We start from the raw sequence: 24,841 nt of genomic DNA on the forward strand, positions 1-24,841 counted from the left end.
CTGGTTCTGAAAAAGTGCTTTAAATCTTTCCAATCAGTGTTCTTGAGAATCTGTACACAATACTGTCTTAATGTCTTTGGGAACAGGTACAATTAAAAGAACAGTAACAAAAGCGGCCAGTGAAAAAGCCTCCATTTTTTCTAGACTAAATTCAATACTATACTTTTTTTTCTGGATATTCCTTCTTTGTCCACTTACTTTGAAATCAAGGAAACATAACTATTGCAGAGAAATAAAAGAGAGACCATGCTATTTGGAATTATCTTAACATCAAGATTGCTACTTTTCTCTCCCCATCCTTTGAGGTTCTTCTGACTATGTGGGATAAGAGATGAGTAATAGAAAGGGGAAACAGAATTTGAGACCAAGAATTTGAGACAGAATGTATAGCCAATGCTAGTATTCAAGGGTGTTAATTGAAAAAAGTTTTTATATATCCTGGGTAAGTGAAAATTCCAAGGCCTGTGTCTTATTGCCCACTACAGATTTTGAACCTTCATTATAATGCAAATGACTGGCTATGTGCCAAAATAAATATGTGCCATGGAAAATGGAATTGCTTGGTGACAAAAATGTGTGCATTCATAAAAAACCATAGAAAGGCAGCATACTGCAATGGATTAAGAGTCAAAACTTGCAACCAGGAGTATGTTCATCCTTCATTGCCAAAGAAGACCATGCCATCAGAGAAATGATGACATGACTTGCACTTGACTTTGTTTTGAGTGAGGGAGGGCTGTGCAGGTCAGCAGCCTCACTTCTCCTCCAGAGTCATCTGAATCCAATGACCAGATATTCATCAGGATGACTGGAGATGACCCAGGTTGAGGCAATTGAGCTTAAGTGACTTGCCCATGGTTACACAGCTAGTGAGTGTCAAGTGTCTGAGGTGAGATTTGAACTCAGGTCCTCCTGACTCCTGCACTGGTGCTCTATCCACTGCAAGTCACTTAACCCCAATTGCCTCATCCTGGGTCATCTCCAGTCATCCTGATGAATATTCAGATGGTCACTGGATTCAGATGACTCTGGAGGAGAAGTGAGGCTGCTGACCTGCACAGCCCTCCCTCACTCAAAACAAAGTCAAGTGCAAGCCATGTCATGTCAACATCATGCAACTGGGGGACTGGAGTTCAAGCCTCTGACAGATACTGAATTCCTGAGCAAGTCATTTGTCTTCTTAATATGCTAGGCAATTCTCTAAAATGACCTGTTGTAAAACATTTAGTTGCTCTATCTGCATCAATAAAGGGGATTTCCTTACCAGGAGTTCCTGTACAACAGTGAAATCTGTTGTTCAGAGTAATATTGAAAATTACACCTCTTGGTGTTTCATTTAGTTCTAAACCCTACGACCATGCTTCCCTTACCCAACTTTATCCCCAGTTTTATCAGGAACCACAAACAATAGACCTAGCAAGAATAAAGACAGTCATGCACACTGTAAAAAATCTTAGCCAAGGCTCAGATGACTCTAGAGTCAACCCAGCTAGAGTCAGAGTCCAAACCCAAGATCATAAATGAAAACAAAGGCCAAGATTAGGAAATGAGAACAATGCAAACAGGGCTGAGCCAACAATGCCTTCAAGCTCTCCTTCTCTTCTTTGTTTTCTATGTTTTTCAGCTGCCAAACATGATGGCACCAGTGTTTTCTTGAAGCTGCTCCTTTCCTCCTGCACATAACATGAGGAAGCTTTATCTAAAAGGAGATAAAGATTCTCTCAGGACCAGATTGGCCTGTGCAACTGTTCCTAATGCCACTGACACAGCTTACTGGTCATCTAAAAAGCCCAGCCCTTTGGAATCTAGGCCCTTTGAAATTAGTGGACTTCTGAAGAGCAGATGAGTAGCTAACCTTGCTGTCCATTGTTGTCAAGTCATGTTTCCAGCTGTAGAAGAGGAGACCATATGCAGATATCTTTGTTGCATATCCTTGCTGTTTCGGGGCAAAAGTAAAACCACCTTGTATTCAGTGTTCAATGACTTGAATGAATGTCTTGTTTTATTTCTACATTGAATCTGTTGGAGCTATACTTCCACAGCAATCATTTTTCTCCATCCCATTCTAACCTCAATATTGTGAAACAAGCAAAATAAGGGAAAGATTTAAGAGCTCTGATTAATTAAATGACTGACCAAGATAACAGAGGATATTGACCTTCTCATGAATGTAATGATAGAGATGTAGGAAAAGAAACATATTTTTGGACCCAATCAATATATTTATTTCTCTTGGTCTTTTTGCAAAGAATTGGATAGTACTCTAGGATTCAGGGGTCAGTAAACTACTACCCAAGGGCCAAGTCCAACCCATGGCCTTGAAATGCAAAAAACCAAACCAAACCAAACCAAAAACAAGCCAAAAAAAACATTTCGCTCATATCAAGTAAACAAAAAGGGTGGTATAGGTTGTATTTGACCTTTGGGCAAGTTTGAAGACCACTGTTCTAGGAAAAGATTTGATACGAAGTGCCCCAAAAAGAAATTTCATAATACACAATAAAATATTTTTTCTTTGACTCAGCCTTGAAACTGAATTGGCCTAGATCTTCATAGTCACATCAATTAATTTGTATATTGTTGAGGTAGGATGTGTAGAACATTGCATATATTTTGACTTTTTTTTGATGTACTGATTGGTTTTGCTGATTATTTTTTCTCTTTCTCTTTTTTAATTTGAATTACATTTTTTGCATGGAATGGCTCTCAGCAGGGGTGGAAGGTATTGTTGAAAGAATCCTAGCAGATATTTTGGTGATTTAAAAATAAAAAATTCCAATGAAAGTATTTTTTAAAATGTGTATGCTACTGATGCACAACTATCCCAGAGCCAAATTCCCTTTCATTTGTACTAATGTAATTAACAAAAACAGAGATTGGACCTGCAATTTCATCAATATGAGGGACTCTTGGACGAGGAGCTCCCCTTACTATTGCACTTTGGCATCTTCTCTATAATTTATAGTTTTATAGAGTTGTCTGAGGACACACACAGAGGATAAGTGACTTGGGCCAAGTCATAGAGTCAGCTATTGTCAGAGGTAGGGATTGAACTCAGGTCTTCCTGGCTCCAAGGCTAGTTCACTATTAAACTAGACTGCCACTCTAAACAAAACAAATTAATTGGATGTATATATCAAATCATATAGGAAAGGAACAAGCATATTAATCACCTATTATGTGCCAGGAATTTGTGCTAAGCACTTTTACAAATAACCCATTTGATGCTCACAACAACTCTGGGAAGTAGGTACTATTATAATTCCCATTTTACAGTGGAAGAAATTAAGATAGACAAAGAGTTGCCCAAGGAAACACAGCCATGACATCTAAGGTGGATTTAAATTCAGTCAGAACCAGTACTCTATCCACTGATAGATATGCTATCATATATATGTATACTTATATGAATATACACATACATTGGGTGCAGCTAGGTGGCACAGGGGATACAGTGCTGGGCCTGGAGTCAGAAAGAGTCATCTTCTGAGTTCAAATCTGCCCTCAGACACTTACTATCTGTGTGACCTTGAGCAAGTCACATTATCCTGTTTGCCTTGGTTTTCTCATCTGTAAAATGAACTGAAGAAGGAAATGGCAAAAAATTCTAGCATCTTTGCCAAGAAAACTCCAAACCGGGTCACAAAGATTTGGACATGATTGAAAGACCGAATATACACATGTACACAGACACATATACACACATGTACATATACATGCAAATATATACAATGTATGTCTACATGCTCAAACGTAACATAATACATGCATGTGTTATTACAATATGTATGCATGTATGTACACATATGTACAAATGTGTTTCATATGCATAATACAGAATATAGGAAACAGGCATTATAATATCATAGTGGCACTAACCTATAATCCTTATTACTAGAAGACTGAGGCTGATAATTCACTCGACCATGGGAGTTCTGAGTTGTAGTAGGGTTAAAGCTGATCGAAAATCAACATTGAGTCCACACCACTATGGTGAGCTCCTGGGGGTGGGGCACCATTCAGTGGTCTGGGAGTTGCTGCCACTCTCAATGATCCTGTGTCTCTAATATTTCTTTACCTTAATTTCCTATTATTAGACACATATTAAAACAAGAGATGAAATCATCAAAAAACATAGTTAATTATAATATTTTGGCTTCAAGAAATGCCATAACCCAACGTTACTCCAAACCTTCCCTATATAGGCAGAATTTTACTTATGAAAACAACTTTATCAAAAGAAGATGATTTCTTCATAGTGTTTCCAGTTTTCAGCCATGACAATAAGAAATTGTCTTCAACAGATTCATTCCTCATATAATACTGGTTTTTTATAATGTTTCTTCACATTTTAACAATTTTCTAACAAGAACTATTTGTCTCCTTTCTGTCTTCTTCAGAGATTATTTCATGGATCCTTACAGATAAAAATGCATCCACACATTGGGCCTGACTCCACATGGAAAACGACCCCATAGGAAGACATTTTCAGCTATAACAACCATCTTGCCACAATATTCATTAGGCTCTTAAAGATACGATAACAACATTTATAGTCTGTGGGAGAGCTCAGTGAAACAGGAGTTAGTTAGACATAGTCTGTCCATTCATCCAATTCTGAATCCATCTTACTATACTAGCCTATATCTAGCTTACATTTGTCTCTAAGAATAGCTTGAGATGATTTGTCAGATGTTTGGTTAGAATTTAGGTTAAGATATGTGTGTGTGTGTGTGTGTGTGTGTGTGTGTGTGTACATATATATATATATATATATTCCCTCTCCCTTTGGATCTCCTAGCTTAGTTGTAAAAATAAAATAAATTTAGTTTGGCATGACCTACCATCTGGCATGCTGGCTTTCTGTAATCATTCCTTTTCTAGATGGTTACTAATTTCTCTTTAATGATCTTTTCTAGAATTCCTACAGTAGCAACATCAAGCTCAATAAACTATAATCTGCAAATGTCATCCTGTTGCTTTTTTTGAAAATTAAGACAAGTGTCCTTTTCTAGTCTTTTGGTGCTTTTCTCATTTTCCATAGTTGCTAACAGTGAATCAGCAAGTCCTAAAACCTTGGCTTCTCAGGACTTCCCTGCTGATTTTGGGAAAAAAATTGGCCTCTAACCCTGGCTCTCAGGTCTTCATGCCTTAAGATTTCAGATCCAGAGATTCTGTCACCTGCACTTAGAACCAAAAAAGGACAAAAGCAATAGACCAAAACCCAAAGCCTTCCTCCTGGGGCTACAGGGACTGATGGGAGAAGGAAAAGGTTGCTCTTCCTCTTACCCAGCTTAGTGCATGGTGCTTATGCTGCCTATGAATGAGACCTTTACCTCCTGGACATCACTAGGAAGAAAGATGCAGACTGTCCTGCTTTGGTACAGTTAGAAGGTACAAGCTGTTCCAACCACTGAGCCAATGGAAATAAGGTTCCCTTACACATAGGAAAGAGGAAAGCAGAATGTCTTCTCTGAGAAACAGTTCTATTCTGTATCTTCTCCTCCTTCTATATCACTTTACTCATTGATCTATTTGATCTTCAAATAATCATTGAAGCTTATGATCTTCCATGGATTTAATTATTATCTCTGTGCTGATGATTCTCAATTCTATTTCCTGCCCCCATCTCTCTGCTGATCTCCAATCTTGCATCTCTTTCAGACATCTCAAACTGGATGTCCAGTAGACATCTTAAACTCAAAATGTGTAAAAGAGAACTCATTATGTTTTCCCCAAAACCCTCCCCCTTCCCTCCTACGTTCCTTGTTATTATAGAGGGCAGCACCCTCATTTCAGTCCCTCATGCTAACAACCTAGAAGCCATCCTGGATATCTCACCATCTCTCCCACTTGTGTGTCTATTTTACCTTTACAACATCTTCTGAATATATCCCCTTCTCTCTTCTGACACTGCCACCACTCTACTGTAGGTTGTATCACCTCATACCTTGATTATTCCAGTAGCCTGTTGGTGGGTCTTCCTGCCTCAATCCATTCTGACTCCAATCCATCCTCCACTCAGCCTCTAAGGGGATTTTCCTAAAGTGCTGGTCTGATAATGTCACTCCCACCCCTCTACTCAATAAACCCCAGTGGTTTCTTGTCGCCTCTGGAGCAAATACAAAATGCTCTGTTTGGCATTCAAAGTCCTTAATAATCTATTCTCTTCCTCCTTTCTAGTCTTCTTACACCTTACTCCCTGCAGTGAAACTGGCTTCCTGGCTGTTCTATGAACAAGACACTGCATTTCTCAGCTTCAGGCATTTCCTTCTTTCCCTCTTAATTATTTCCTATTTTTCCCGTATATAGCTTGCTTGATTTGTTTGCATACTGTCTCCCCCATTAGAATGCAATGCCCTCCTTGAGGTCAGGGGTTATCTTTTGCCTCTTTGTATCATCGCTATTTAACACCTCACACATAGCTTTGTTGTTGTTGTTGAGTCATTTCAATCATGTCCATACACATGGATTGATTGGTTGATTGGTTGATTGCCATCTCCCTTATTTTACTAGGCATGCATGAAGCCACATTACATAAAGGAAAAATAAAGCAAGCCATTCCCTCAAAGAGCTTACATTCTACCAGGGAAGACAACATGTACATACCTGTTGTTGTTCACTCATTTTCAGTTATATCCAACTCTTCGTAATTCCATTTGGGGTTTCCTTGCCAATACAACTAGATTGATTTGCCATCTCCTCCTCCAGCTCATTTTACAGATAAGAAAAATTAAAGCAAACAGGAGTAATGCTAATGAGAGTTAAAGATCTTCCCCACCCATTAATGGAGCTACTCATTAAAGAAAACTTGATTAGAGGAGATTTAGTTGTTGTTGGAAGGCACACACCTTTTGTTAATTTCTAATGAGGCACTCACTACAGGGTAGTGTTGCCCCCTGACTCTGAAAAGTGTATAAATACTCTGAGGTGAGGTTTTACTTCCAGGCTTAGATTCTGGAAGAAGGTTTGTGTGGTAAGGTGCTAGGGACCCCCCTTCCCTCCCACTTTGAAAACCCAGATGGTGGAGTTTCTCTCTCTGGTAACTATGTATGTATTATTGCCTACGATCAGACTGTTGGAAGCCCTGTCAATTTTTATTTCTCTATTTGTGTTTTTTTCTGAAGTTCAGGGTGCTTTTTCTCTTGAACTAAGTGAATGATACATGTGCTTGATTAAAGTAGATTGCTGACCCCCTCAAAAGTTGCTTTACTTTAAAAAAAAAGCAGAGCTAAGAACCTGTACAACCGGCCCTCCTGTGTATATCAGGGTCCTTGCAATTACAACTGGGTTAAGGAACTTACCTAGGATCACACAGCTTTTGTGCCTGAGGCTAGATTTGAACTCATATCCTCCTGACTCTCAGCTCAGCACTCTATCCATGGTGCCACCTAGTTGTCTCATATGTATATAAAATATGCAAAATAAATATTAGATGTATGAGGTAATTTCATCAACAAACCCTAGTGTCTCAAGGGATCAGGAAAGTTTTCATATAGGCAGTGACATTTCAGCTGAGCTCTGGAAGGAAATAGGCATTCTAAGAAATGGAAGCGAAGATGCAGTATATGAAAGGCAGAAGAGTCTACACAAAAGGCCAGAGAAAGGAGATGGAATGTTGTATGTGAGAAACGAGAAAAATGACGGTTTGGTTATAAATGGAAGTAAGATATAAGCAATCAATATTTAATAAGGCTAGGATGTATTGGAGCCAGATTGTGAAGGGCTTTCAATGCTAGAGAAGTTTATATTTGACCCTAAAGATAATAAGGAACTACTGGACATTATGGAATACAGAAGTGATATGGTAAGATCTATACATTGGCACTATGTGATGGATTGATCATAGAGGAGGGAGATTTGAGGACAAATTGGAGATTGTGGCAACAATCCAAGTCAAAGATGATGAGGATAAAGCCAGAGCTGGTAAGCTGAGCAAATTTTCAGATGACACAAAGCAGAGAGGAATGGGTTGATGCCAGAAATAGAATCTAAAAAAAGTCATATCAGGATAGAAAGTTGGGTAGAATCTAATTAAATACAATATAATAGTCACACATATAAAGTCTTATACTTGGGTTCAACAACCAACTTCATCAGTACAAGGTGAGAGAAGCAGAGTCACATAGCAATTCATCTGAAAAAAAATTTGGAGGAATGTAAATAGGTTACAAGCTCAATATGAAGGAACAGGACACTATAGAAACCTCAAAACTGATGCTTCATCAAGAGACAACTCTAGGATTAGAAAGGTGAAAGTCCTACTTTGCCCTGCTCAGAACATACTTGGAGTAACATCTTCAAGATATTGATAATGTGGAAAGAGTCCATAGGAAGCCACCAGAAAAGTGAAAGGCATTATGAATTCATGCTAGTTGACCATCATTTGAAGCAGCTATCTTCAAATATTTGAAAGGTTGTCTCACAGAAGAGAGATTATACTTGCTCTTCTTGTCCTAGGGACATAGAATTACGAATAATAAGTGGAGTTTTAAAAAGACAGTTTTAGGTTTGCAATTAAAACAAAACAAAACCCTTGTACAAATAGGCGTAATCCAAAGTGGAGTAGTCTGATCCAGGAAGGAATCAGTTCCCCTCACTGGAGGGCTTTAAATAAAGGTTGGATGACCAATTGATGGCCATACTATAGTGGGTATTTTTGGTCCTATCTAGGTTAGGTTTCTCCTCTGGGATTCTATGATTCCTCCTTCTCCCAGTTCCATAAATCTATTCTGTTAGCAAGTCACATTGATTTTTCTTTCAGAATTTGCATATTCATTCCTTCATGTCCATCCCTGCTGCCAGCTCTCTAGTTCATGACTTCATTATCTCACTACTCTATATTCAGGTGCTGTTTCATTTTTGGTTTAGTTTCCTCAGCACCCCAAACAGTGCTTTTGCATGTAATAGGTATTTTATTGCTATAGTGTTGACTACCACACGAGTGTGTTGTGATCTCCTTTCTTTCAGTTTCTCCCTTGTCTATTCTGTCCTGAATAAAGCTAGCATACGAAGCTTTTTCAAATACTGCCCTGATCGTGTCAACCCTTGGTCAAATATTGTCAATAGCTCCTCATTGCCTAAAGGATAAAGTCCAAACTCCTCAGCCAGTGATCTAAAACCCTCCATACACATCCACCTCTCTTTCTAGTCTTATCATCAACTACACATCTTCCTGAACCCTGTGCTTTAGTTAAACAGTTTGTTTTCTGTCCCCCAAACATTTGTGGGGGTTTTTTTTTTGCACCTCTGTGCTTCTTTTATTCTTTTAAATGTCTCCTTTCTTTTCATTGTGTTTCCAAGTCCAGGTCATTTAAAATCAACGTCTTATCTGGCTTTCTCCATAAACTCTTCACTGGTTACTGAGGCTGTGGTTCCCTTTCTCTTTTTTCTTAAATATCGTGAAAATTCTTTTCTATGAATTATTTCACAGTTACATATTAGACATGTCATTTACATTGTCGTCTTGAAGTGAGATATTGTAAAGCACAACGTAAATGCCTGGCACAGAGTAGGTGCCATGCAAATATTAACTATTATTATTTTAAATTTCATTATTGCTTAATTTTTCATGTGTTAAACTCTTGCCATTTTAACTAGATTATAAACTCCTTAATGGTAAGAACTGTTTATTTCTTTTTGTTCCCTTTGACTCCCATCCCCAAAATGTCCTTTTACAGAATAGATACTAACTGATTATTTGTCTTTTATTTTACTTAATATACGACACGTGAAACGTTACATTGGACCATTAACAAACAACAGGATCCTTCATTTCTTTCCTTTTCTTCCTGTCTTCTTCCTGACCTCTTTAATCTCAGACAGCTCAAGGATGGCTGTAATTACACAGTTAACACCTGGAACCGAGATTACCACACAGCGATTACTTCAGTAAAGTGATAGGCGGTTTTCTTAGATAAGAAGTCATAGTTTCATACAGTGGAAAGAGTGGTAGATTTAGAATCGCAGGATGTTCAGATCCCGAATCTGACCTTGGGGAAGTCACAACCTTTTGGTGTCTCAGTTATCTCAAATACTAATGGGTAGGGTTGGGCTAAATGACCTCAGAAGTCTCTTCCAGATCTAAATGGATTATTCTAAGATAAAGGCTGCCTTGTAGTTCTTGTATGAAGATACTTATCTGTGTATATACACACAAATCTGTGTGGGAGTATGCATGTATGTATATATTTAATATATTTATGTGTATATATGCATACATGTATACATACTATACACACACACACATATGAGTTTATCTGTTTTTTAAAGAGATGCATCCAGATTTGAATAGGTAGATCTGCCCTAATAATATGCAGAAACATTAAGAGCACTCGAAACTAACTGAAATATCAACATCCTTTGAGAGAGGTCTATTAATGATGCAAATGTGAAGTTACCTGCTCTTGTGATAAGCAACAAACAAAATAATGAGAGATACTTATCAGGCATTAGGGTTTTGAGTCCTTGGCTTTGATGAGCTGAAGAGAGAAAGCTTATCTGAAGTCAAAGCCAACAATCTTTGTGGTTTTGAAAATCCCTAAATATCTCTCCAAACGTTGGCAGGTCTGATTGGTCCATTTTCTGCTAGGCTAACATCAGCTCATTGGCTTTAACTCTTTATAATATCGTAGACCAATATAATATAAATTATTTTGGGTGCCATAGTACACACAACTATTGTTGTTTTGTGTACCATAGTACATCATTTCCAAAAATCAAATTTGTTCTACTTTGAGAATAGTGCAAGTAGTGGTGGGCTTCAACCTATTTGTTCTGAATAAACTAAATCACAAAAAAGACAGACAGACAACTTTAAATAACCCTTTTCACCCCATAATTAAAATTCTTTGTTTCAAATAAGTGAATTTACCGAATTATTCTTATTTGTTAGTTGCTGTCTAAAACAAGGCATGTCTCTATAGTAGGTTGTTTTTTTATATGTAAACAGTTTAGGATGGCTCAAATGAAGGCCATTCCTTTTGCATGAGTGAAACAGGATGTTTGGCCTGAACCACATTTTCTTCATTGCTTTGTGCTAAAACTCAAGTGCTTTTTCACATTCTAATATAAGAAATATGTGTGACATAGCACCTTTCCCAACACAATATGCTTGAAATGAAGTATGATCCAGGGAATTTAATCTGTCAGCCATTTAGGAGGTGATGAAGACCTAAGAAAACTTGGCTTCTCACATGGCTAGTCAAGAGATACTAGGTTTTTAATCTTCCACTAGATGGGGCAATGTTCCTCTAACCAAAGGGTACAAAGGGAAGCATGTACAGATGAGATTGAGATGTCTATGATTACTTCCTCCCTCTTGAATGTAATTGATTCTAAAAAAAAAATGGCATTGATGTCAAAAACCTCATGCAATATACCTTTTAAATCCTCCTGAAGAAAACTAAGAACTCTTTATAATTTTTTCTCCACCTATGATTTTTCAAAATCAAATGAAATTTTTAAAAGATCAAATTTGTTTTAATGATGACAGAAAAATGTACCTGAAATTCTGCTTTCTTGGGCCATTCAGAAAAGGAGAGAGTGCATGAAAGAATGATTAATTTTAACTAGCTTTGAGGTGATAATTAGCTTTATTTTACTATTGTTCATATGGGGGAAAATCACTGCTCAATTTGCTAAGAATATGTGTGTGTATATATATGTACACATATGAAATAATAGATGATTTTAATATTCAGGTTTATAAATGATTATACTAAATAATTTGGATTTACAATGAATTTAAGGAACAATAACTGATTTTACTTGGCTCTGAGATATAGGATTTAAAAAACTTAAGAGTAATAAACATATTTTTGATGCTGTGTTTGGAGGCAGCTTGGTGGCCCAGTAGGTAGAGTGCCAAGCCTGGAATCAGGAAAGCTCATCTTCTGAGTTCAAAAACGCCCTCAGATACTTACTAGTTATGTGACCCCAGGCAAGTCACTTAACCGTGTTTGCCTTGGTTTCCTCGTCTTTAAAATGAGCTGGAGAAGCAAATGATAAAGCACTCCAGTGTCTTTGCCAAGAAAACCCCAGATGAGGTCATAAGTGCTTGAAAATGACTGTGTGTATATATATATCTCTCTATATGCATGGATATGCATGGGTGTACACACATGTGTATGTATGTGTGTATACATACATGTGTGTGCATACACACACATTTATTTATTTATTTATCCAGCAGCCACTCCAGTGGTTCTCTATTACATCCAGGATAAAATAAATCATAAAATCCTATGTTTTCTATTCAAAACTCTTCCTAAACTGGCCTGCTCCTATCTTTCCAGTCTTCTTACATATTATTCCGTACCTCATACTCTGTGATCCAGTAAGACAGACCTCCTTGTTGTTTCTCAGAGAAGATGGTCCATCTCCTGAAGTTGGGCATTTTCTTTGGCTGTCCTCTGGCCTGTCCTCTAGGCATTCTTCCTCCTCATCTCTACCTTCTGGAGTCCCTGGATCCCTTCAAGGCCCAGCTGAATTTTCAGTTTCTCTGAGAAGACTTTCCCTATCCTTCCTCACCTTAGTACCTTTCTCCAGCTGACATATACCACATATTTGTCTCGTTTGTACATAATTTGCTTGTTGTCTCCCTTATCAGACTATGAGCTCCTAGAAACCAGAGACTGGTTTGACCTTTCTTTGTATCCTCAGTACTGCCTATGGATTGTTAATTCTTATTGACTTGACTTACAACATATCTATATATTATGTATATACCTGCAGTGCATATGGCATGCACACACAGGTACACATGTACATGTGTGTATACATGTGTTTGCATGTATAAACACATGCTTGTTTATACTAAAGTCCTAGATGCTATAATGTGAAATGCAAATGATAGTGGGGTGCAAGTTCTGTTTGGCCTTTAAAGCACTACTTATTCACTCCCACCTATCTTTCTAGCCTTCTCCATTGCTCTATTTCATTTGCTTTATTGTTTGGCCAAACTATATTTACTGTTAATTATACATGATACTTTACCTCCATGCCTTCATGCCTGGAATAAACTCCATCCTCGCTTTCACCTACTAGAATCCCTAGTTATCTTTCAACGTCAGCTGAAGGAGTGCCCCTATCTTCATTATTATCTTTTATTTATGTTGTACATGGAACACCTCCTATGAGATACTTTCCCAGCTTTTACTCAGGCTGAGTTCCCAGGGGGTCACTATGTAGGATTTTTTTCCTTATCCTTGTTCATCAGTGCCTGCTAGATTGCTTAATATTAACAATGGGACAGTAAACAACTTTTAGTAAAGCTTTTTCTAAGACGGTATAATGAAAACAGTTCATATAAAACACCCACACTAAAGTCTGGGTTGCCCTCTCTTACAAATATATTTAGTGTACATGTGAAGAGTGGTCTAAAACTGTACAACAGTAGTGAGATTCACATGAAGGATGCATATGTGAGAAATCGTCACTAACAACTCTTTGGGCCAGAAGTTCTTTATTTCTCTGAAGAGTCCTCATGCAACCCCCCTTGAATATAGCTTTCTACAAGAAAGCCACTCAGCTGGCCTTTCTAGGGTCTATTCCCTTCTCAAATTCAGACCTGGTACTTCTTTCTGTTGTAAGCAGTCATGCTCGTTAAAACTGCCACAACATTGGAATGATTATTTCTCCTCACCTGCACCTGTCTTAGATGGACTTCTATGCTCCCAGTTGGATCAATGTTTCGTATTGGTCCAGCGTCTCTGACGATATGGTCATTGGAGGATGGAGAAAGAAAGTTCCTCTCATTCTCTCGCTGCTGTCTTGTATAAGTGAAGGGAGCTTTCTCCACCAAGTTCTCCCAAGGCTATAAATCCTGAACTCATAAACTGGTTTGCTGTTGTTATATGTAGTCTCAAGGGGCATGACTAATTCTCTTAGCCAATCACATTACTTTCTCAATAAGGGAGGTCTGTACCTTATAAATGGATCACACACTGTACATGTATCTTGTTTATACATTAAAACCTAATTATGTGCTATGGTGTTATAGGAAAATTCCTTAATTCCTACTTCATACTTTATGATCATATTCTAGGCCTCCTTTGATGACTTAATTGAAGTGAAAGGGTGGAAACCCTTCCTCAGCGCATATCTTTTTCCTACTGATCTATATACATATTGTATCCCTTGATAAAATGCAAGCTCCTTGAAAGCAGCAACTATTCTACTTTTCCTAGCACCTAGCACAGTTCCAGGCACATGGGAGACACATATAAAGTCCTGTTGGTTGATAGATTATTATCTAAGGATCAGATTAGTTAAGTTCAAACATGCTCATTACAAAGCTTTCTACAGGGTGATTAAATTTTTGACCACAAATATTTTAACTATTAAGTTAAAGAAGAAGGGAAATGTGCCTCAGTGGAAGGAATATTTCTACCAGTAAAATCAGAGATCCTTAAATTATAATTCAAAGGATAGGAAATTTTTCATACAATCTTTTAAGATTTTCAGGCATTTCACATAGCTTCCTCTTCAATGAAGAGACAATTTGTCACAGAAACCCCTGAACTGTTCTCCCCCCCAAAAAACAACCCAAAAAACTGGTCTGGGAATATGAGAATGAATTCAGAATCTTCTACTTGCTATTTCTGTGACCTCACACAAATCACTCAACCTCTCTGTGCCTCAATTTACTCATCTGTTAGAATGTAAACTTCCTATAGAAAATATAAGTTCCTTGAAATGAGGGACTCTTATTTTTGTTCTTGTGTTCCTACTGCTTAGTATGCTTCATAGTACATAGTAGTGTCTTAAATGCTTACTTACTGTCTTATCTGCCAAATGAAGGATGTGAACTGGATGGTGTCTAAGGCTCCAAGTAATTCCAGATCTAAAATCCTATGCTGCTCAAAGCAGCTATAATATTATTCCCAATTCAGATATATGGAAAACAAGGCTCAGAGAGGTAATCTCTTTTGCCAGATATTGATTCTTTTTATATTACCAGACCAACACAGATAAAGCTAAGTGTTCTTTCCATGTGACTCCTCTGGAGGTAGCTGTGAGAGCTAGGACTTGAATCCACGTCTTCTAATATTCTTTCAACCACACCATGTTGGCTTTCATATATGTATTATAGAGATGTCTAAATAAGTCATTATAAAAACGTATGCTATAAACTTACAAGACTAAGGGTCATGGGATGATATTGCTTGAACTGTGTTTATATTCCAGCACCTAGCATAGTGTTCTACATAGAGTAGGTGCTCAATAAATGTTTGAATGGAGCTGAAACGCAAGCATTGGCAACAAACTACACACAACAATATTGCATTTGAATATAGAATGTGGGCACCCAGGTGATATTTCTCAGCCTTGTAGCTCTAGAAGGTTTATTGCCAAACTCCACGAAATGACAGAAGGGAAAATGAAGTTTTTATCAAGAAAAGCTGGGGAAAATGGCTTCATGATAGTTGTGTGTTGTTTCTGACTTCCATATTTTAGTTCAAATTCATATATTTTGGAAGTACTGTATTGTTTCTTAGTCATCTGTGCTAGCTGGAGGTCTTCCAAATGCAGCTAGGAAAGGATTGAAGAAAGGACCCAAAACATCAGGGAAGTTTTTTTTTTAAAGGAGAACAAATATTTACAAACAATTATTCCCAGTAGACTAAGAAACCTTATAAATAACCAATGTGCTTCTCTAAAGGTATTAACATATAATTATACTTACATACAAACATACTGAGTAATGTATTTATCTTGGATCTACACTAAAGCCTCTCCTAATGAAGGCATGTCTTTTGCTGAGCTGTCCCTGCAACCCCAAACAAAAGTTATAAGGTCTCCAAATAGCTTTGTCTGTTTCACTGTGAAACAGGGATCATCTAAGTTATAAATAAGGTCCAGAGTTTATTGAATATTTGTGTATTATATACTCTTTCCTTTCAGTTTCCTGGCATGGTACTGGCATACCGTCCAGGTTTTATAGACATACAACAATGAGGTCAGCACAATGGCTCTGTAGACCATCAGTTTGATAGTCAGTCTAATACTTTTCTCCCATACTTTCCTTAGGAACCTCCGAAACACTGAGCTGGAACTCTGACATTGTGTGCGTCAACCTCATTATCCATGTGTACATCTCTGGAAAGTACACTGCCAAGATAAGGGAATTTATCCACAGCATTCAAAACTCCATTTGCTATAACCAATAGTTCCACACATGGATGGTGTGGTGGTGGCTGATAGAGCACCTGTGTTTTCTTGGGTGGTAATTGTTAGGCCAAAATTAGCACAAGCAGCGGAGAATTGATTCATACTTTGGTGCATCTCAGCTTCAAAGGCTTCATTGAGAGCACAATCATCTGCAAACAGAAAATTATGCATCAACACTCCTTCCACTGTGGTCAACTTTTCAAGCTGAAGAATTTACCATCAGTGCAGCAGTTGACCTTGATGCTGTGTTCATCCTCATTGAAGGCAGTTGACAATTTCTCTTTGAATTGTCTTAGGAAGATTTTGAAGATCATCCAGCAGAATTAGGTGCTAGACACTGAGGTCCTTATTCGGACTAAAATGCCAAGCATTCAAACTCTGCTTCAGAGAGCACAACTCAGATGGGCTGGCCATGTTATTTGAATGCAAAATGTATGCTTGCCAAAGAGACTGTTTTATGGAGAACTCACACAGGACAAGCATTTACATGGTGGTCAGAAGAAGTGATACAGAGACACTCTCAAGGTCTCACTTAAGAACTTTGGAATTGATTGTGTGAAATGGGAGACACTGGCACAGGACTGCTCAGTATGGCATGCCCACGTAAGAGAAGATGCTGTGCTTGATGAGCAATGCAGAATTGAAACAGCTCAAAGGAAACTCAGGATGCACAAATTTAGAGTATCCACCCCAAATATTCACACAGACTATTTGTTTCTGACCTGTGGTAGAACATTCTGAGCTCGTATTAGTCTGATCAACCACAGTCAGACACACTGAAACTTGACTCTAGCACAGTGATATCATTTTGGTCCTCTTTGAGAATGAAGGACAACCACCAACATTCTATCCTTTAAATAATATAGTAAAAACGTTTTTAAGTAAAATATTGATTATACATTGTTTTCCACACCTCCCCATTCCACCTCCATTCTGCCAATTAAAATCTTACCCATCATTCAAGGTTTAGCTCCTGTCCCATCTTCAATTACTCCTTTCCAGTCTTTCTCTTTTTTGTATCCTTTTTGTACTAAAAATTGGTACCAATAGTTAAGCACTTATTTCTTTGTTTTATGAGTGTATGTTTCATCTCTCAAAGGAGATTGCATGTTCTTTGAAGAATGGGACCATTTTTATACCCTTGGTATGAACTTTTGTGTAACTTCTATCCAAATTTTCTATTCCCTCCTCCTGTGCAATATTCTCAGTATATATTAAACCCCAAGTATATGAAGACATCCCCCAGAAGAATGGGAGAATGAGAACAATTCCAATGGTCGTGAAGGCTTCAAGACACTGAAGACTCCATCTGCTGCATCCCAGATCATCATCAGGCTTCTGGACTTCATTGATTCTGGAGGAGAGCATAACACTGACAACTTTGTGCAGTTCTGCTTCACTTATATCCAATTCGCATGCAAGTCAAGACATCACTCTGTGATATCATTGGTCCTCTTTCAAAACAAAGAATGAACAACAAACATATAACAAATAATTTACATGTCAATCAATTTCTTTTCAGCAGTGGTTCCATTTTTTCTAAATTCTCTGATTATTAAACCCCTACTTTTCCTTCAATAAATTAAAATTGTTGTAAGATATGTACTAATTGAGGTTAACTTGTTTTGCAGTAGCACCGTTCATTCAATTTTTTGAGTTTGAAACCTTGGTATTATTTTTTTTTTACTTTCTCCTCTTTCATTTTATACAGGCAATCAATGGTCAAAGTCATATAAATTGTGCCCCCACAGTATCTCTCACAGCCACTTCCTACTCTTTATTTCTACTGTCACTATTCTAATTTAGGCCATCATTGTACCAATATAGAATCTGACAAACAACAAAGACAAAATCCTAAAACTAACATATTTTTTTCTCCTAATTTATCTCTTCTCTAAGTCATCTTTAATATTTATTCAATAGTTCTTAAATAATTGCCTAATGTATATTGGATAAAATCCAAATTTCTTAACCTGGCATTCATGGCCCTCTCTAACCTTGTTCATAGGATCCTAAAATTTAGAGATGTAAGGAAGCATAGAGATTGTTTTATTTCCCCTAACCCCGTTATTTTACAGCTGACAAAACTATTCCCTCTACCTTTCCAACTATATCCCAGACTACTTTCCTATGAGTACTCTGTATCCTAAAATGGAGTATTCATTATCCACTATACATTTCCCATGATTTCCCATTCCCTTTACAATCTTTGTCAATGCCAGTTGACTAACTGACTGACTTTGTTCACACTTTTCATTATGTCTGGAATGTCGCTCTCTGCCAGGTGTCAAAGTCCTACTCATCCTTTTAAACCAATCTGAATTTCTACCTCGGACAAGAAACCTTCTCTAATACCAGTCGGTAATGATATCCTTCTTCACTTTATGTTAGAGGCAGCTGAAACTTCAGTACTCTTAGTTCAAGGTTCAATATTGGGATGAAATGAGGCACATGTAACAAAAGAAGGTTTACTTTGCCCTAACACAGCAATCGTATGGGACAGGAATACAGTGACACTTGGCCTCTCTAGATGTAGCCTTCCTTAGTTCCATATGGAAAGGCATCTATTTCATCATTAAGGCAGGATTTGGTGAATCACTTGGTCTTCAGAAATCTACCAAGCCCAAAGGGTCCTATTTGCCCATAGTTGGAATTATTATACACTTAGATGTCTAGGAAACTGCATTAGGAAAGTTGAAGTTAATCCACTCTTGAGGACAATTTTGTCTCCTTTAGGAAAGCTAATTGAAGAAGGGAAGGAAGAAGGACCTGAACTTATACCTTGTTGTGGGGGTGGGGTGGGGGGAAAGAAACTGAATTAGGATAACATTGGTAATATTAGACCTATCATACCTTAGAACTCACAAATCAATGTTTTTATACCTCTTGTATACCTATCATGAATTATTTTGTTTTTAGGTGGTACATAATGATGATGATGACGATGATGATGATGATGATAACAGTAGACTTTATGTACTTTAGGGTTTTCATATTGCTTTACAAATATCATCTCATTTGATACTCACAAAAACCCTGGGAGGTAGGTACTATTATTATCCCCATTTTACAGATGAGAAAATTGAGGTAGACAGAAATTAAATGATTTGGCCAGGCTCACAGGTAGTAATTGTCTGACTTGCAATTTGAACTCAAGTCTTCCTGACTCAAAGCCTAGTACTCCATTGTGCCAGCTAGCTGCCATCTTCTTATTAGACTATAAGTTCCACAAGGTCAAGAACTGTGTCCTATCTAATCTGTTGGAAGTACAACTTCAACAGACTTAGCACAGTGTTCTGAACATAGAAAATGCCTAGTAAACATTTGTTAACAATACAATGAAGTTGCAACCCAACTATTCATTCAGAAGTAATATAGAATTCATTATTTTACATACTATTTATACACTATTCTATTAATAAGAATACTTGTTCCTTATTTAAAATGTAGACATATATGTAAAAAAAGGAAAGAAAAAGTCCACACCATGAACAAAAGAACACAAAATACTACAAGCAAAAAATGGAGAGAGGGGAAGGAATACCAATATGGCAAGTAATATAAACTGGGTGACTGAAAAAAAAATATTATAAATAAGCAAAAGAGGGAAAGGAGACAGAAAAGAGGGCAGGAGGAAATATAAAAAAGTGGAGGAAGAAGAGGAGTTAAAAAAATGAAGAAAAAAGGAATAGATATCCAAAAGGAAGAGAAGAAGGAAAGACAGAGAGCAACTTTATGACTCCATAGGACTTTAGTTCTGTTTTACTGTAGGATGTTTCATTATTATGTGCAAAAGCTCTGATGATCATCGACAAGGCTTTCATAGAACAATTAATATCATGGGAAGAGAAAATATTGTCTACTATCAGGAGGACACAGCCAAGAGAACAGGATCACATTGGCAATGGTGGTAACCATTGGTGACATGGTTGTTGCTTGCTTTATTGACAGACCTACATGGAGGAAGCCCCAAGGCTCAGAATTCCTTCCACATGGTCCTTCTATAGATAGTGGTGGGAGGCTCTGTTTGGCTCCAAAGCAGAATGAAAAGAAATTGCAAAGGGAACAAATTGAGGCTCAATGTCAGGAAAAACTTCTCAACAATGAGATTAACCTAAAAGTCAAATGGACATCCTCAATTACTGGTGGATGCCCCTCCTTGGAGGTCTTCAAGCATAGGCGGGATTATCACTTGTCATATGTGTTATGTTGGGTATTACTCATACTTATAAGCTTGACTGGATGATTGCTGAGGTCACTTCCAAGTGTAAGTTCTGTGATTCTGTGGAGTTAGGAAAGCAAAGACAAGTGGGTGCAGAGTGAGGAGAAAAGGGTGATAGAATGGAGGAGAAGGACTAAAAGGGATAAATATAGGGGAAAAAGTTGGAAGGGAGAAAAGAGATAGGGTAAATGAGGTGAATTAAGAATAAAAGGCTGTTTTCACACCTCTAGTTTCTATGTAAAACTGAAATTGTAGGTTTTCCAGGATGATTTTAGCATTTATGTCAAGTGCATTTACGTATATAGTAGCTTTTTATCAAGGCATTTACAATGTTTTACAGATACACAGTTGGCTTTTTTCTCTTCATTTATGGATAAGGAATAACATTTCACATGCTTTTGCATAGGGTAGAATTTTCTTCCTTCCCCAAAGCGTGTAGTGAGACAACAACATGATAGGAAATAGGTATAGTTAATTAACACTTCTGTACTACAAATATGCATACACACATATATGTATGTATGCATTTATATAATACATATACATATATGTGCATGCATATATATATTATAAATAAACAAATATGTGTGTATGCACATATATTTAAGCTAAATAAAGGACCTTAGAGGTCATTTCATTCAACACCTACCTTTTAGAAATTAAGCCTAGAATTGCCTACTTTCAAAGAAAATGGACTCAATCTAGGGCATTAAATAAACATTTTGTGTACAGTTTTTCTTTTATCATCCATCCCTGTAAACACAATGTTTCCCCTGCCCAGCACCCATGACCCTCCTAATATGGAAGCTTGTTGCTTGTTCCAGAACCATAGAACTGCATTACAGGTCGTATTTCCCCGGGCAATATTCACAACCCTGAGGATGACTATGAATATGCCTGTGTAGTTCTGAATCACAAAGTTTAACAGACTCATCATATAGAAAGCAGAAGAAAAACATTTATTCAGGCACCAGAAAGCCAAATCCAGCATAGTAACCAAGAAGTCAATATACATTATCGCTGCAGGGGATAAAGCCATTCCCAAGCCTTTCCCTTTTCCACCCTGCTGGGGCCTTTCCACAAGTAAATATTCACAACACTACCTGTATCTGCCTTCCTGTATCCTATCCTCTGCCCTCACTGCTCTCAACAGCTTCCTCCCAGTTCTGCTCCACGCTTCCTGTTCCACTCTTTAGTAAGCTCTTTCCACCACATACAACTTAGGCTTCCATGTAATTTAATCAGGTCACATGGGTCTATTAATGAATGGGAAGGATTTTCCTATTTAAATGACCATTACACAAGTATTCAAATAGTTCAACCAACCCATTTAGTCCACCCTCCCATTTTAGAGATGAGGAAACTTAGACACAAGCAGAATCGGTAATTTGCCCACAGTCATCCACACAGTTGGTAACTGACAGAACCAGAACTTGAGCTTTGTTTGCTGATATCTACCTAATTTAATTTTTCACACTGTCATTTCACTTCAGTGAATTTCACTTAAGGCTATACATGATTCTTTATTATTATGCCAAAAAGGATATTTTATTTCACTGGTATGAGAATTCCCTCTACCAACTCTAGTCAGAGCAAAATTCATTCATAATTTAGTAGATACATGTTAGAAAATTTCTTAGGACTCAGAGGGGTTAAGTGACTTCCTCATGGTCACACTGTTAGTGTCAGAGAAAAGATTTGAACCCTATTCTTTCTGACTCTAAGACTATTACCATCTATGCTACAACTATATTATTTTGTTTCCAGGGCTAATAACAAATAAGGCAAAGATGACTACATAGTCTGATTTGGTAGCCAAGTCCTACCAGAAGAATGGAAAACTGCTTTGCCTAGCCAGTCATGCTAAAATTCTGTGTTTTGCTATCCTACTTCCTACCATTTTTGATAGGATACTATTCTGGATTACCTGTCCGTCCTGTCAAAGGGGAATCACTTCAAGGAAATCATCATTTCTTTTTCTGTCAGCACAGCATCTTAAACATAGCAGTCACTTAATAAATGTGTATTGAATCTAGGGAATTGTCAGCTACTTGATTTTTCATGCTTTCTTTTCTTCGTGCATCTACGATTTTAGGCATCCACAAATAAGAAGTAATATAATGTCTTTTAGTTCAAAATCTACTGTACCAATAGTCCACGTTTGATTAAGACACTATCTACATAGGGTCCTCTTTCTATTTCCTTCTGTCATATGTTTTCAGTCATAGATTTTCTCTATTTAAAACCGTAGTATTATGTTAATTATTATAGGCACAATAGTTAATATTTACAAAATGCGTTAAGCTCTGTAGAAAGCTTTGCAAGTATTATCCTTCAAGTCTCACAAAACCCAGTGCAATAGGTGCTATAGTGTCCCCTTTTACAGATTTGTTTTACAGATGAGGAAACTGAAGCAGATTGTGGAGAGTGACTCAGATTCACACAACTAGTATGTGTTTGAGGATCAAGTTTAACTCATTTCTTCCTGAATCCAAATCGAACTTTCTGTCAACTGTGTTACCTCTTAACTGTGAAACTATTAAAACCCTACTTAAAGACTTAAAATTATACAAATTAAAATTATGCAAATTAAAATTATGATCTATATACCAACTAGTCTATATATACTGATATATATCCTCTGAGCTACAAATGCTAGGTATATATTTTTAAAAATCAGTAAATCCCAACAATTACAGGGAATTGTCTTGATGTTTAGTGGAGGTGCATTTTCTGAGAATTATGGAAATAATTGTACTGCTCTTAAGTTCTAATGTTGATTTGGAAATCTGAGAGGAAAATATTTATGTATCATTATTTCATGCCTAATAGGATCACATTTCATGTATTTTCATATTACCTTTCAAAAGTTTTTTTAAAATATTACTTGAGATGTGTTTTCAAATGACTTATATGTAAGTTGAACAGGTAGAACTAGGTGGTTTCTAAGGTGTTTTCTGTTATGAAGTTCATTAGTTTATATTTATTCAATCTCTATACTTTAGAAAATGCCACATAACTATGTATCATGGATAAAACCTGAGTTCAGTTCTTCCATGGGTAGAATACTAAGACTGACATTAGGAAGACCTGAGTTCAAATTTAGCCTCAGAGTCTTTCTAGGTAAATTACTTAACCACTGTCTACTTTAGTTTCTTTAACTATAAAATAGGGATAGTATAATAGTATTTACCTCTGAGAGTTGTATTGTGGATGAAAGATGAAATGAATGAGGAAACAAAGGTTCGAGCTTCCAAGTATTTCAATTTATGAGCAGTACATGACAATCGTCATGTACAATTTCCTAACAAATCAGGACCAGGCCCCTTCTTCAGTTTAGAGTTTAACCCTTAGTATAGACTTTTATGCATTAAAAACAATCAAATAAGGCCAATTAATTAAAAGGAAACAATATATAAGTTATCTGATTTCTAATTGGATGAAAAATTGGAGACTTTCCAAGTTGGGAGGGGGAGAGCAAACAGGTGCAATTCCCTGAATTCAGAAAAAAAAAGTGTCTCCCTCCCAAGTATCTGCAAACAATCAAAGGAACATGGAAGCAATAACTTATTGATCAGTATGAGGCATGTTTTCAGATAAGACGTGTGGGTTGCTTGAGATACATAATTACAAGAAAAAGTCTTGCATCAATCTTAGGAACTTACTGGGTTTCTGGTCAGCATAACCTAGATCTCTAGTTAAGGGTCTCTAAACAGCAGGCAGAGGCTGTCCAGCTTCGCAGTCATGCAGGGCTAGGTTCAAACAATACAGTAAGGTTTTCTTCTAATTCTCAAAACTGAATAAAGTTTTCTCGCAAGACAGTTGAAGTAGACCCATAACTGACTAGAAAGCTAGCTGCAGAATTGAGTCACAGGATGGAGTCAGTGTGGTTTGCTCAATTCCCACCATCACCACCACTTGCTATTCCAATTCCTTCAAATCCCCCAGTCGTTAGGGCAAAATAAGATAATATTTGTGAAGTAGTACAAATCAAATGCTTAATAAATGCTTGTTTCTTTCATTAATAAATGTTATAATGATTTTTTTTTATCATAACACATAAATAAAGAATTACAAGACAGCTTCCTGTTGTAAAGAACAGTCCCAGAGAAGTGGAAGGGGTATAGTGGATAAGAAGACAGGGAGAGGATGATGCAGTCATATCAGTGTAGTAGAACTGATCAATCAAGGTGACTGGATGAAACTGTCATTTAAGAATTAGATATGAAAAAAAGATGTGATCTAGGCTGCTGTACACTACTATATCTTATCCACTTTTTGGTGGATATTTGATTCACATTTCGTTGCCTGAGTCCTCTCTCTCTATATATACATACACACATATGTGTGTGTATATATGTGTGTGTATAATCACGAATAATACTAGATTTCTGTTGGAAGCATTGATGACACAAGATGACAAAATTTTCAATACTAAGACTATGA

The sequence above is a fragment of the Notamacropus eugenii genome, chromosome 3 (assembly GCF_028372415.1).
Source record: "Notamacropus eugenii isolate mMacEug1 chromosome 3, mMacEug1.pri_v2, whole genome shotgun sequence".
NCBI classification, from domain to species: domain Eukaryota; kingdom Metazoa; phylum Chordata; class Mammalia; order Diprotodontia; family Macropodidae; genus Notamacropus; species Notamacropus eugenii.